The sequence below is a fragment of the Rhinoraja longicauda genome, chromosome 6 (genome assembly GCF_053455715.1).
Source record: "Rhinoraja longicauda isolate Sanriku21f chromosome 6, sRhiLon1.1, whole genome shotgun sequence".
Taxonomy (NCBI): domain Eukaryota; kingdom Metazoa; phylum Chordata; class Chondrichthyes; order Rajiformes; family Arhynchobatidae; genus Rhinoraja; species Rhinoraja longicauda.
This window is the reverse complement of record NC_135958.1, coordinates 28,467,682-28,481,444: the sequence shown is the minus strand read 5'-3', so window position 1 is coordinate 28,481,444 and position 13,763 is coordinate 28,467,682. Positions and strand designations below refer to the sequence as shown.

General features: G+C 46.6%; 1 pseudogene; it reads right to left on the bottom strand.

Moving 5' to 3' along the window:
• Window positions 1-367: 367 nt before the first annotated feature.
• LOC144594844 (large ribosomal subunit protein eL43 pseudogene) lies at window positions 368-646 on the bottom strand (annotated as a pseudogene).
• Between the last annotated feature and the right edge of the window lie 13,117 nt (window positions 647-13,763).

Genomic DNA, 13,763 nt, shown 5'->3' with positions numbered 1-13,763 from the left:
CGGCGCCGAGAACGGCACTGAGGACCGGAGAACCGAGGAGGAGGGAGCCGCTGGCGACGACGGACACTGTGAGTGGGCCGGTAGGAGAGGGGTAATGCCTCTAGCACCTGCAAGGTCGGCTGCAGAAGGCGTCTCCCCCGGGATACAGAGGCAGTCGGTCGGGCGAGGAAAGGGACGTCGATTGACGGGCTGAGCCAGTCGAGGGCGACAGAGGAGGCCCTGCTGCAGCCTGGGGCTCGCCTGGATCAGGAGCCACTCCAGTACATCCAGCGCTGGAGGCATTACTCTCCTCCTACTTTTTTTTTGTCGTTTTATTAAACTATAATTTACTACTTTGATGACGTACACATGAGATTCCCGTCAATGTTCACTGATCCTTCAACTCCCGGAGGCGACGGATGGCAGACATCACCGTGACAGCCGAGGTGGTGTTGTAGGCCCAGGCTCCTCCGGCCACAGTCTTCATGCAGGATCCACAATGCCAAATACCAACAGCTCGCCTCTTCATCTTGGTGTTCCCACAGAATGAGCAGGCATACTTGGCGTGCTGACTAATCTCGATCTTCTTCACCATCTTATGGAGCGACGCTCCGTACCTGGTGCCGTACTTGCCCACAATCCCCACTTTCTTCGTACGTTTCGCCATCGTCGCGGCTCCAGCCCCTCTCCTCCTGGCCCACTCATCGTGTTCGTCGTGATCTATGCTAAAATAATTCCACTGTGCAGTGCACACGTGACAATAAACCACCATTCATATAGGCCGCTAAAAAACAAAAGTTCCCACGCTACCACAGAACCCGCAGCACGGAACGTGCTTGCTGCCGGCCGGATAAAATCCCATGGCGGGCCGGATGTGGCCCCCTGGCCACGGTTTGGAGACCGCTGCCTTAAACCATTGCCACTAATATGGGCCCTTGGGGTGATATCCCTTCCCTTGTTTGGTGTCCCCACTGGACTCTGCCCATTATTCCATAAGACAGGAGTAAAATTAGGCCATTCGGCCCATCTAGTCTGCTCCACCATTTGAACATGGCTGATCTATTTTTTCCTCTCAACCCTATTCTCCTCCCTTCTCCCTGTAAGCTTTGACCCCCATTATTGTTTTAAAAATACCAAATCACCTGGCCTCCACAGCCATCTGTGGCGATGAATTCCACAGATTCACCACCTACTGGCAAAATAAATTCCTCCTCATCTCCATTCTAAAGGAACGTCCTTTAATTCTGAGGCCATGGCCTCTGGTCCTAGACTCTCCCACTAGTGGAAACATCCTCTCCACATCCACTCTATCTAGGCTTCCCATTGTTTCACAATAGAACCTCAATGTGCAGCAGCGGAAGACCCTCAACTGTGCAGCCATTTTGTTTATTTACAACAATAACATTTGTCCATAATAAAAAATATATGCTATCACCCACCAAAAGCAAGGGTTCAAGCTAACTAGGAAAGGACACCACAAAAGGCAGCACAGTGGCAGAGTTGCTGCCTTGCAGTGGCAGAGGCCCGGGTTCGATCCTGACTATGGGTGGTGTCTGTACGGAGTTTGTATGTAATTGTCCCTAGTGCATTGGATAGCGCCAGTGTATGGGTCGATTGCTGGTCGGCGTGGACTTGCTGGACCAAAGGGCCTGTTTCCGTGCTGTATCTCCAAAGTCTAAAGGTGAAGGCAAGTTGCTGTGGACTGGAATGATGTACTATTAAGGAGTAGCTGACGCAATTAGCAACAAGTGGGTAAAACCGTCCATCTTAGCGATGCGACTGGACTATAAATTTAAGTTACTTTTATCCCAATTTAGCTTTTATAGTTTAGGAAGGAATGTTTTAAAAAATAATTGCTTATAATGATGTGCATTAAAGATTTCTGACTTGCAAATCACAAATTAGCCGTGGTAAGCAAAGCTGGATATTTGCATATACAAGACACGCTGCTGAGAAGCTTGCAGGAACAACCATCTGCGAGGAACATCAAAAGGAGCAATATCTATTCAAGTCTTTTATATGCAAAAGCCTGGCATTTTGAAACCTTCAAAGGACACCAAGTGAAGATAGCACAATTCAGGACCGGCTTCCAAATTCGCGAGACAAAAGCTTCCATAATCGATTGATGAAGATTAAAGTGTGGAGAAGATATTGATCTCCATCAAGCATTCTCAGCAAAATGATCCATGCTGTTGGAGAGTGGGGTGAGGACAATGTCTCTCAGGCATCTCAATGTGTAGGATCAGTAAGTATTCAGGACCTTGTCACTTCTATTGGGATATTTAAATATTCTTGGTACATAAGGCGAAGGTTAAGAGGAGATTCAATACATTTTTAAGAACATAAAACATGTTATATAGTTTGTTATTAAATGAGATTTGTAGGACGGCACAGTGGCGAGGCAATAGAGTTGCTGCCTTATAGCTCCAGAGATCCGGGTTCGATCCTGACTACGGGTGCTGTCTGTACGAAGTTTGTACATTCTCCCTGTGACCGCTTGGGTTTTCTCTGAATGCTCCAGTTTTCTCCTGCACTCCAAAGATGTATCGGTTTTTACATTAATTGACTTTGGTTAAAAATTGTACATTGTCCCTGGTTTGTAGAATAGCGCTAGTGTACGGGATGATCGCTGGTCAGCATGGACTCGGTGGGCCAAAGGGCACTACTTCTGCGCTGCATCTCTAAAGTCTGAAGTCTAAAGTCTAAAGACCAGGGAACACACATTTCTACTGGTCAGTCTAAAGCTGTAACATGGAAGGAATGAAAAATAGTGGGAATTTATTCCTCAACAAGAGTCTGTGGGAGCATGAAATCTTTTGCTAAAGGGAAGAGCTGAAGTATGGAAAGCCTCTTGATCCTGTTCCATCATTTAATGATTTCTTCCGCTTGTGCTGAATTTATGCCATCCACTAAAAGCTCTGCATAATGGTTAACTCATCTCTGACCCAATATTACACAGCTCTTTAACCTGAGTTCCTTTTTGCCTCACTAACTTAAGAACATCTTTGACAGCACAGTGGCGCACCTGGTAGAGCTGCTGCTTCACAGCACCACAGACTCAGGTTTGATACTGACGTTAGGACCTATCTGTGTGGAGTTTGCTCGTTCTTCCTGTGACCGCGTGGGTTTCCACCTGGTGTTCTGGTTTCCTGCCACATCCCAAAGACGTGCGGATTTGTAGGTTAATTGGCTCTGTAAATTACCTCTCATGTGTAGGGGACTGGATGAGAAAGTGGGATAACATCGAATGAGTGTGAACGGGTGACCAATGGACTCGGTGGGCATGGACTCGGTGGGTCGAAGGGCCTGTTTGTATGTTGTGTCGCTAATCTCTAAATTAATCTAAACTAAAACTAAAGAAGTGTACGGTGTTGGAGGGGAGAGAAGGCAAATGGAATTATTTCAAATACCGCAAGCAGAAACAAGCTTGATAAAGGTGCCCTGTAAACATCTATGGTGGAATAGCTTGTCACTCTGTGAGAAACATGAACATCATAGTTCACCCAATGCAACATTAACACTTCAACTCATACAGCACGGATACAGGACCCTCATCCTTTAGATCACCCCCATGCACGAGAGGTCTGAAGAAGGGTCTCAACCCGAAACGACACCCATTCCTTCTCTCCTGAGATGCTGCCTGACCTGCTGAGTTACTCCAGCATTTTGTGAAACAAATACCTTCGATTTGTACCAGCATCTGCAGTTATTTTCTTACACCCCCATGCACTAGCACTTTCCTACACACTAGGGAATATTTACAATACAGACTTACAAACCTGCCCGTCTTTGGAATGTGGGAGGGAACTGGAGCACCCGAAGAAAACCCACGGGGTCACAGGGAGAACATACAAACTCAATACAGACAGCACCCATAGTCAGGATCGAACCCAGGTCTCTGGCGCTACAAGGCAGCAGCTGTGCCACTGTGTTGCCCTAAAGTGCTATAGTCCTACATAGACCCTGTCATCTGACATCCCAGTAAGTATCCATTATATTTAGTGTAGCGATACAGCATGGAATCATCTACTCCCTACATATTAGGGGCAATTTACAAGAGGCCAATTAGCCCGCACATCTTTTGAAACCCACCTGTCATAGGGAGAACATGCAAACTCCACACAGACAGCACCCGAGGTTGGGATCGAACCGGGGTGTCCGGATCTGTGTGCTCGCAGCTCGGCCAGTTGGGTCATTGTGCCACACGTTAATCTACACCAATCCCACTTTTATCCTCCCAACATCCCCTCACCACTGCACAGATTCCACCACTCACCCACACGCTGCAGGCAATATACAGTGGCTAATTCACCTCCCAACCGTGCATCTTTGGAGTGTGGGAGAAAACCAGAGCACCCAGGAGAAACGCACGCAGCCACAAGGAGAATGTGCAAAGTCTACAGCAGAAGCAAGGATTGAACTGGGATCTCTGGAACTACGAGGCCACATCTCTGACTGCTGCTCCACTATGCCTCACTCTTTTTGCAGTATTTTCTGCTTTTACTTCAGATTTCCAAAATTTGCAGGATTTTAAAAATTTCATTCCTCTATAAATGGACAAACATAATGTCATGGGAAGTATATCATACACTGAGTGCTACTACTCTGACATGTTTTGTCTTCTTTTCAAGGCTATTTCCTGATGGCTCAACCAGTGATAAAAGTGAGCACATCCATTTCCTTCTATTCGCTAAAAGAATCCTTTGCCAGCAGTTAAAATCATTCCAGTGTCTGAATGGGAACTAATCATGTTCTTCCAAAGGCCAACAATTTGACTAGCAACCTAACTCATATTTCGCTTGGCAGCGTAAAACCCCTGTGGTATAGACAATAGACAATAGACAATAGGTGCAGGAGTAGGCCATTCAGCCCTTCGAGCCAGCACCGCCATTCAATGCGATCATGGCTGATCACTCTCAATCAGTACCCCGTTCCTGCCTTCTCCCCATACCCCCTCACTCCGCTATCCTTAAGAGCTCTATCCAGCTCTCTCTTGAAAGCATCCAACGAACTGGCCTCCACTGCCTTCTGAGGCAGAGAATTCCACACCTTCACCACCCTCTGACTGAAAAAGTTCTTCCTCATCTCCGTTCTAAATGGCCTACCCCTTATTCTCAAACTGTGGCCCCTTGTTCTGGACTCCCCCAACATTGGGAACATGTTATCTGCCTCTAATGTGTCCAATCCCCTAATTATCTTATATGTTTCAATAAGATCCCCCCTCATCCTTCTAAATTCCAGTGTATACAAGCCCAATCGCTCCAGCCTTTCAACATACGACAGTCCCGCCATTCCGGGAATTAACCTAGTGAACCTACGCTGCACGCCCTCCATAGCAAGAATATCCTTCCTCAAATTTGGAGACCAAAACTGCACACAGTACTCCAGGTGCGGTCTCACCAGGGCCCGGTACAACTGTAGAAGGACCTCTTTGCTCCTATACTCAACTCCTCTTGTTACGAAGGCCAACATTCCATTGGCTTTCTTCACTGCCTGCTGAACCTGCATGCTTCCTTTCATTGACTGATGCACTAGGACACCCAGATCTCGTTGAACTCCCCCTCCTCCTAACTTGACACCATTCAGATAATAATCTGCCTTTCTATTCTTACTTCCAAAGTGAATAACCTCACACTTACCTACATTAAACTGCATCTGCCATGTATCCGCCCACTCACACAACCTGTCCAAGTCACCCTGCAGCCTTATTGCATCTTCCTCACAATTCACACTAATGGTATGAACATTAATTTCACTATCTTCAAGTAATCCCTGCGTTCCCTCTCTCTAACCCCACCCATCCTCCACCCTAGTTGTCCTAGCAGTTCCACTGTTTGCATCCTTGTATCCCTCTTGTTATCACACTACCCCTAGCCAACAATGGGCCATTGTGGGCTCCACCCTTCCTGCGGTCATCTGTTGCCAGCCCTGGTTTGTTCTGGCCTTTTCCTCCTTCCCATTCCCTCCCCCCCCCCCCCCCCCCCCCCACTCACCCTCTACTTTCAGTGTGAGGAAGGGTTCCGACCTGAAACGTCACCTATTCGTTTTCTCCAGAGATGCTGCCTGACCTGCTGAGTTACCTCGGTACCTTAAACCAGCTTCTACAGTTCCTTCCTACAAACCTAAAAAGCAAACCTTCTAAATCTTAGCTACTTCACAGCAAAGAAAGTGCAGATCATTTCAGCGAAATACACTCAGTTTTCTGTTGTGTACTGAATATTATATACTTTAGGGAGTTTCCACTGTTGATATGTAAAATATATTTACAGTGAATACTGAAAGGTTTGTTAATTTTTTTCAGAGAGAAGGGGAAGTGGAAGTTGGCCTTATTTGAGATTTTACTTCTGCCACAGGGACATTGGGGTTAAAATCCTTTGCTTGCTGGACAGGCTCCAAAAAGCTGTTACCACAACTGGAGAATTCAGACTCTTCGGCACTCTGAGCCTCGGTGTGTGTTGACCTCTTTGTTCCGCGGCTGAACCTTTCATTCCTGTCATCTCCCCTTTGAAAGAGAAAAGCCACCGCAGCAAAATCAGGAGCCCCTGAAGCTGAGCCAATTACGGTTTTTATCATCGTTCGACAACACTGCTGCACCGAGCGGAAATCTCCCTTTAAAAAACCGAGCACAACTAACTCCCTGCACAGTCGCTCGAGTTATCGGGAAACGGCCTTATCTACCCAGTGCAGTTGCTTGGGAACGCTGCTTGATGGGCAAATGTGGTTGGGATGAGATAATTGCACTGCATGCCAGCTTAAGTCCTGAGTTTAGTGTTGAGTAGTCTGATGGGCGCATGGATATCGTCACAGAGAGTATTATCACCCAAGGCATGAACGTATTTTGGAGATTATGTTAAATCAACCCTTTACAATTCAGCACCACTGCACAGTCCCTTTCAGCAGCCCTGCCAAAACTGCTACTTTTGGCAATCTCCTCCGGGACACAGGCTGGGAGCCAGCAATTTTCTTTTTTAGGACAACAGCAAGAAAAATAAATAAGGAATAGAACATTCGAGCTGATGTTCCTGACTCCAAGCCAATGCGAGTGCATTCAATTTGGGTGCTGGGTCTTTCCAGATGAGGAAGTTGGGGGGTCGCAGAGATCCGTCGGTAACGGGTCAGCCGAAGCCAGGGGGGGATGGGGGGGGGGGGGGGTGGAGGAGAGAATAGGAAAAACAGATGTTGCTTTGTAACATGTGGCAAAACTATTCAACAAGCTGGGAGAAGGCCGCTGGGAGGGGAGATGGTCAAGCGATAGCAGAGGGAGGGTGAGTACTCTTCAAAGAAATTCCAGCATTCCACTGTGTATTAACCAGTCCGCAAAAGTAGGTGCTGGAAATCCCTGTGTGGTTACTTTACAAGAGCAAGAAGTTTAGTTCAGAGATACAGTGTGGAAATAGGCCCTTCGGCCCACCGAGTCCATGCCGAGCCGTACATTAGTTCCATCCTACACACTAGGGACAATTTACCGAAGCCAATTAACCTACAGACCTGCACATCTTTGGAATGTGGGAGGAAACCAGAGCACCCGGAGAAAACCCATGTGGTCACAGGGAGAACGTACAAACTCCGCACAGACTGTACCTGTAGTCAGGATCAAACACCGGGTCTTTGACGCTGCAAGGCAGCAATTCTACCGCTGCACAACTTGTGTTATTATAGAGCATAGAAGACAGAAAAGTACAGAACAGGAACAGGCCATTCGGCCCATAATGTCTGTGCCGAACATGATGCCAAACTAAACCAATCCCATCTGCCTGCATATGAAGCACACATCTCCATTCCCTGCACATTCATGCCAAAATGCCCTCTCTGGTGCTGTAAGGCAGCAACTCTACCGCTGCACCACCATGTGGTCCCGGTCAGGGATAGGAAAGGTTTAGTGGGATGTGGGCTAAATGGAACTAGATGAGATGGGGCATCTTAGTCAGCACGGGTGAGGTGAGATGAAGGGCCTGTTTCCGTGCTGTATGATTTTATGTCTCAATGACTCTTTAGCAATCTGATCATTTGAAGGCAGTGAAGGGATCTCGAGTCTGCTGCTGAGATGGAGCTGTGCACTACCAGGTCCAATGTGGGTGACTGCCCATTGCTTTCAGGTGTGGTTGCTGGGGAAAGCAACATGAGAGGTGACCTAAGTGGGAGGCGAATGTGTGCTTGTGGTAATAGTACAGGAGTGTGTGGAGAGACTCCTGTAGAAGATACTCTGCCTTTGATTACCTGTGAAGCGTCTCCCGTCTTTATTTATTCAGGACAATCCTGAGGGTGGAAGATCCAGTCCCCAGGACTGCACTTTTCCCAGAGGCCCTTTTGGCTCCCTGTACTCAGTGCCAACCCTCAGAGACCATTCACTTACACGGTGGTGTTTTCCTATTCCGAATTTGTGTCCTGGAGTTGTCTCCTTGGGTTGAGATGGGACCCTACGGTTAACTCCATGGGTTGTAAGTAGGGGGGGGGGGGGGGGGAATGGGCCCCTTCAGCAACCATTTCCATTATCAGGGCAGAACCCCATTATACCCCACCAACAAGTAGGGAAAAAAGTGTTGACCAGCTGAGCAACATCCCCTTGGTTTCCAGAAACACCCACCACCCTCTGTAAATAAAACCTGCCCCACACATCTCCGTTTAGCTTTGCCCTGATCACTTCAAAGACATGCCCTCTGCATTCTTTGTCTTTTAAGCTGTTGCACTGGTGACATATTGATGGATTTTTCACAACAATAAAGAAAATAGGAGTCATGAAAGAGGGTTTCAATGTCGTGGAGAGTAATGCCGGTGTTATTTTTATATGTTTAAGAAGGAGCCAAAAACAGGCAGGAAACATTGTGCTGTGTTTAATTCATGAACACTTGGCTTGTTTGGAATGACACGGAACTCCGCTGGGACTCAGCTCTGTGAATGATGGTGGTCCATTGTACAGATCTCTGAAACAAAGAGATAGTCATGGATCTTCAGTTGGGCTGAGAGTTGTTGGTTTGGGAATGTGGGGGTGAGGGGAGGATACAACTCAAGTTCCCATTCTATCAAACAACTCCGTACTGCTGTGTGAACAGTATCGGACTGGTTTCGCCTTGCTCATAGACTCATAGAGTCATGAAGCTCATATAGGATGGAAAAAGGCCTTTTGTCCCAACTTACCCACACTGACCAACATGTCCCATCTACACTAGTCCCACCTGCCTGCGTTTGGCCCATGTCCCTCTAAACCTGTCCTATCCATGTACCTGTCTAAATGGTTGTGATGGTTACCAAATTGTTACAGCACACACATTCTTTCTCCATGGCTCTGAAATGATCTCTTTTTAGGTGTCTAGTGTCCAGTGCCGTTCATAAGATCATCAGACATTGGTGCAAAATGAGGCCATTCGGTCCATTGAGTCTGTTCCACCTTTCGATCGTGGCTGATCTATCTTTCCCTCTCAACCCTATTCCCCTGCCTGCTACCCATAACTTTTGAAGCCCTAACTAATCAAGAACTCCAGCAAGTATGAGGCCCAGAGCAATCAGACGCTCCTCATACATTAACCCAATCATCCGCAGGATCATTCTCGTAAACCTCCTCAGAACCCTCTCCAACACCAGCACATCCTACGGCAGATATAAGGGCCAAAATGGCTCACAATATTTCAGTTCCGCACCTGGTTACAGGTGATTTTGAGACATTCAGCATCTCTCACATCGCTGTTCTCGTTGACGATCCAGAGTTGATGCCAGGTGTGGGTAGACAGGTACTCTTGGCCTTTCAGCCACACCATTGACTCAATCAATGGGCCTTGTTGGCAGTTCACTTTGTAATATCTAATGAGAAGAACAGTGCATCACAGCAACAGGCCCCTTGCCCCACAATGTCTGTGCTGACCTCAATGCCTTGACAACATTTTATTTCCCTTTCCTTTAAGTATAACAGCATTGTCAGAGGAAGAACTGCAGCAGTCCCAGAAGGTGGCTCACTGCCAAGGACAATCGTGGATTGGCAACAAATGCTAGTAAAGCCCCTATTAATTCCAAATAATGAATTTTTAAAAAGTCAGGAAGTCACAGTCATTGAAGCACCCTTGGTGAATTAATCTACCTGTACTAACTCAATCAGTTCTCTTCCACACACACTAATTCTTCAACTAATCACTTAAATAAGTCAGCATTCTAAGGTTAATCGCAATCCCTAAACTTAAGCAGAGCAGAAGTGGCAACCTTGTCCGTTGAATAATTTTCTTCACATGTAAAATATAGCTCACGCTTGCAGTTATGGATTCCCATCGTCTCCAATGGCGAACATTTTTAACTTGCTATTATTAGATTCGATGGCCAGCTTTTCCAGAACTGTGCAGGCCAGTTCAGGAATGACTTTGGTCAAATTCTTTAGAAATCTAAGAAAGCATTCAAAGCCGCAAGCTTAAGAAAAGTGCATTAAGAACAATCTAGCCACTCTCAGGGAGGGAAGGGGTTCACTCCACCAGTGTCTGAGTGACTGATTTTGTGTTGACAGTTGTACAAAAGACCAGTCTTCATTCATGCTTTAGTTCAGTGAGACTAGACTACCAGTACTAGTACTAGACTACCACTCGTAAACTAGAGGCCCGGAGCTTCTAATTCGATTCCCTTTAAATTTAGTTACCTCATTAAATAAATGCGGATCCAATACCAGAAATGGAATGTTGTTAAAAACGCACTCGTCTCACCAATGCCTTTAAGGGAAGGGAATCTGCCTTTCTTAGTGAGGCCGGTCTTTATGTGATGTGGAGGAAGGGACTGCAGATACTGGTTTAAACAGCGGATAGACACAAAATGCCGGAGTAACTCAACAGGACAGGCAGCATCTCTGGAGAGAAGGAATAGGTGAAGTTTTGGGTCGAGACCTTTCGTCGGAAGAAGGGTCTCGGCCCGAAACGCCACCCATTCCTTCTCTCCAGGGAGGCTGTCTGTCCCGTTGAGTTACTCCAGCATTTTGTGTCTGTCTCTTTGGTCTTTTTGTGATAACAGACATACAGACAGTTGTCTCCTTAAGTGGTGTTTTGTGGGCTGCTTAGTTAAAGAACGATAGAGTTGGGTAATAAATGGAGTTGAAACAGGGTGATCACAGCAGGTTGATCATTCTTATCAGGGTACGGAAGGGTTTATCCTGGTCTTTACCATTGCTCTGAAATGGTAACTCTGTCTCACTCTTCACGGATACAGCTGATCTGCTGAATGTTTCAGCATTTTCATCATCCGCTTTAAAAAAAAATTAATGACTCCGTCCTATTTCAGAGATGCCCAGCTTGAAGAAACTCAGCTCTTCTCTCCAATTACGTTTCTTTATAAATCTTTAACTGAACAGCACAGAACAGGTAGAGGCCCTTCGGCCCCTATGGTCTCTGCCTTCCATCTTGTTTTGATAAGATGTGGACCAAAATTCATGTTATTAAGTTCATAAGTGATAGGAGCAGAATTAGGCCATTTGGCCCATCAAGTCTGCTCCGCCATTCAATCATGGCTGATCTATCTCTCCCTCCTAACCCCATTCACCTGCCTTCCCCCCATAACCCATGACACCCGTACTAATCAAGATGGGTAATAAATGGAGTTGAAAGAGGGTTATCGCAGCGGGTTGATGATTCTTATCAGAGTAAGGAAAGGTTTATCCTGGTCTTTATCTCTCCACTCGATCTAGCCCCATAGCTTTCCATTCCTTTCTCCCTCATGTACTGATCTGGCAAATCGTTAAATGATGCTCCTTTCTCCAGGTTCTACATTCAGACTTCATTTTGAATGCAGAAATTTCTCCTCACATCCATTTTTGGATTATTATCTCACTTTCTTACCTGACACCCTTTTGTCTCCTTTTAATCTCTAGTCTTTGTCACTTACCCCACACATTTGCCAATCAAGCCCCACTCTCACCTGTATCCACCTATCACTTGCCAGGCTTTGTCCCGCCCTCACCTCTTTCCCAGCTCCCCCCCCCCCCCCCCCGGCCACAATCAGTCTGATGAAGGGTCACAACCCGAAACGTCACCTATCCATTCCCTCCGCAGATGCTGCCTGACCCCGCTGAGTTACTCCAGCACTTTGTGATTTGCTCAAGATTCCAGCATCTGCAGTTCCTTATGTCTCCACGCTTGAGTTAATTCCTTTCATGCATCTTTTGCTCCAATTTCCGGCCTCTCTTGCAAATGGAAACATCTCCCCGCACCTCCCTGATCCTGTCATGATCCTGCATCAAGTCAATCTTCAGTCTTATAAGGAGCAAAGGGAGCATTCCCTCAACATGTTCAGCATTCCATCACTGGGTCAGGTATGATAGCATGTGCCTTGGTGTGTGTCTTAGTGACCTAAATAGCTGATAGCAGGCAGATCTGTAAAGCACAAGTGATCAAAATCCATTGCAGCACACATAAACTTATATGCATGAGTCATGATAACTTTACTTTGGACTTTAGACTTTAGAGATACAGCATGGCAACAGGCCCTTCGGCCCACTGAGTCCGCGCTGACCAGCGATCACCCCATACACTAGCACTATCCTACACACTAGGGACAATTTACATTTACAGAAGCCAATTAACCAACAAACATATACGTCTTTGGAATGTGGGAGAAAACCGGAGCACCTGGCGAAAACCCACGTGGTCACAGGGAGAATGTACGAACTACCTGTGGTCAGGATCGAACCTGGGTCGCTAGCGCTTTATCTACTTGTGATGATAACTTCAGTATAACACAGTATATTCAAGGACCTTTTGCAGACTGCCTCAGTAAACATCTGTAAAATATTGTTCCAATGCAGCGGGCAGTTAGGTACATGGCATAATCCTGAAAGGGAAGCTAGCCTTGAAGTGGCAATCATTGTTCACAATCAGCAGTATTTTGTAGGATCCACAGCGACTTGGTGGTATGGAATCAGAACTGGCTTACCCATTGAAGGAAGAGGATAATGGCGGAAGGGTAGTGGTGGTTAGTAGTGGAGAATAATGCCTCCAAGTTATTCTGGCCGGAGGTTTGTGATCAGTGATGATCTGTGGGGATGACACATTGGGCGGCACAATGGCGTAGCGGTAGAGTTGCTGCCTTCCAGCACCAGAGACCCGGGTTCAATCCTGACTACGGGTGCTGCCTGTACAGAGTTTTCACGTTCTCCCTTTGACCACGTGGGTTTTCTCTGAGTACCCCAGTTTCCTCCCACACTCCAAAAACTCCTAGGTTTGTAGGTTAATTGGCTTCTGTAACTTGTAAAATTGTCCCTCGTGTGCAGGATAGTGCTACTGCATGGGGAGATCACTGAGCGACGTGGTCCTGGTGGGCTGAAGGCCCTGTTTATGCTCTGTACCTCAAGTCTAAAGTGAAAAGACCTCTATTGTTTGTGAAGGAAAGTAACTGAAGATGCTGGTACAAATCGAAGGAATCACAAAATGCTGGAGTAATTCAGCGGATCAGGCAGCATCTCTGGAGAGAAGGAATGGGTGACGTTTCGGGTCGAGACCCTTCGTCAGACTGAAGAAGGGTCTCAACCCGAAACGTCACCCATTCCTTCTCTCCAGAGATGTTGCCTGACCCGCTGAGTTACTCCAGCATTTTGTGATTCCTTCTATTGTGATATAGATATATAAATGACTTGGACTTAAATCTAGATGGGTTGGTTAGTAAGGTTGCAGACACCACCAAAATTGGTGGAGTGCGGACTGTGAGGAAGGCTGTCAAAGGATACAGTGGGATTTAGATCTGTTACAGATATAGGCGGAGAAATGGCAGCTGGAGTTTAATCCGAGTAAGTGTGAGGCATTTCGCTTTGGGAGGTCGAACTTACAATT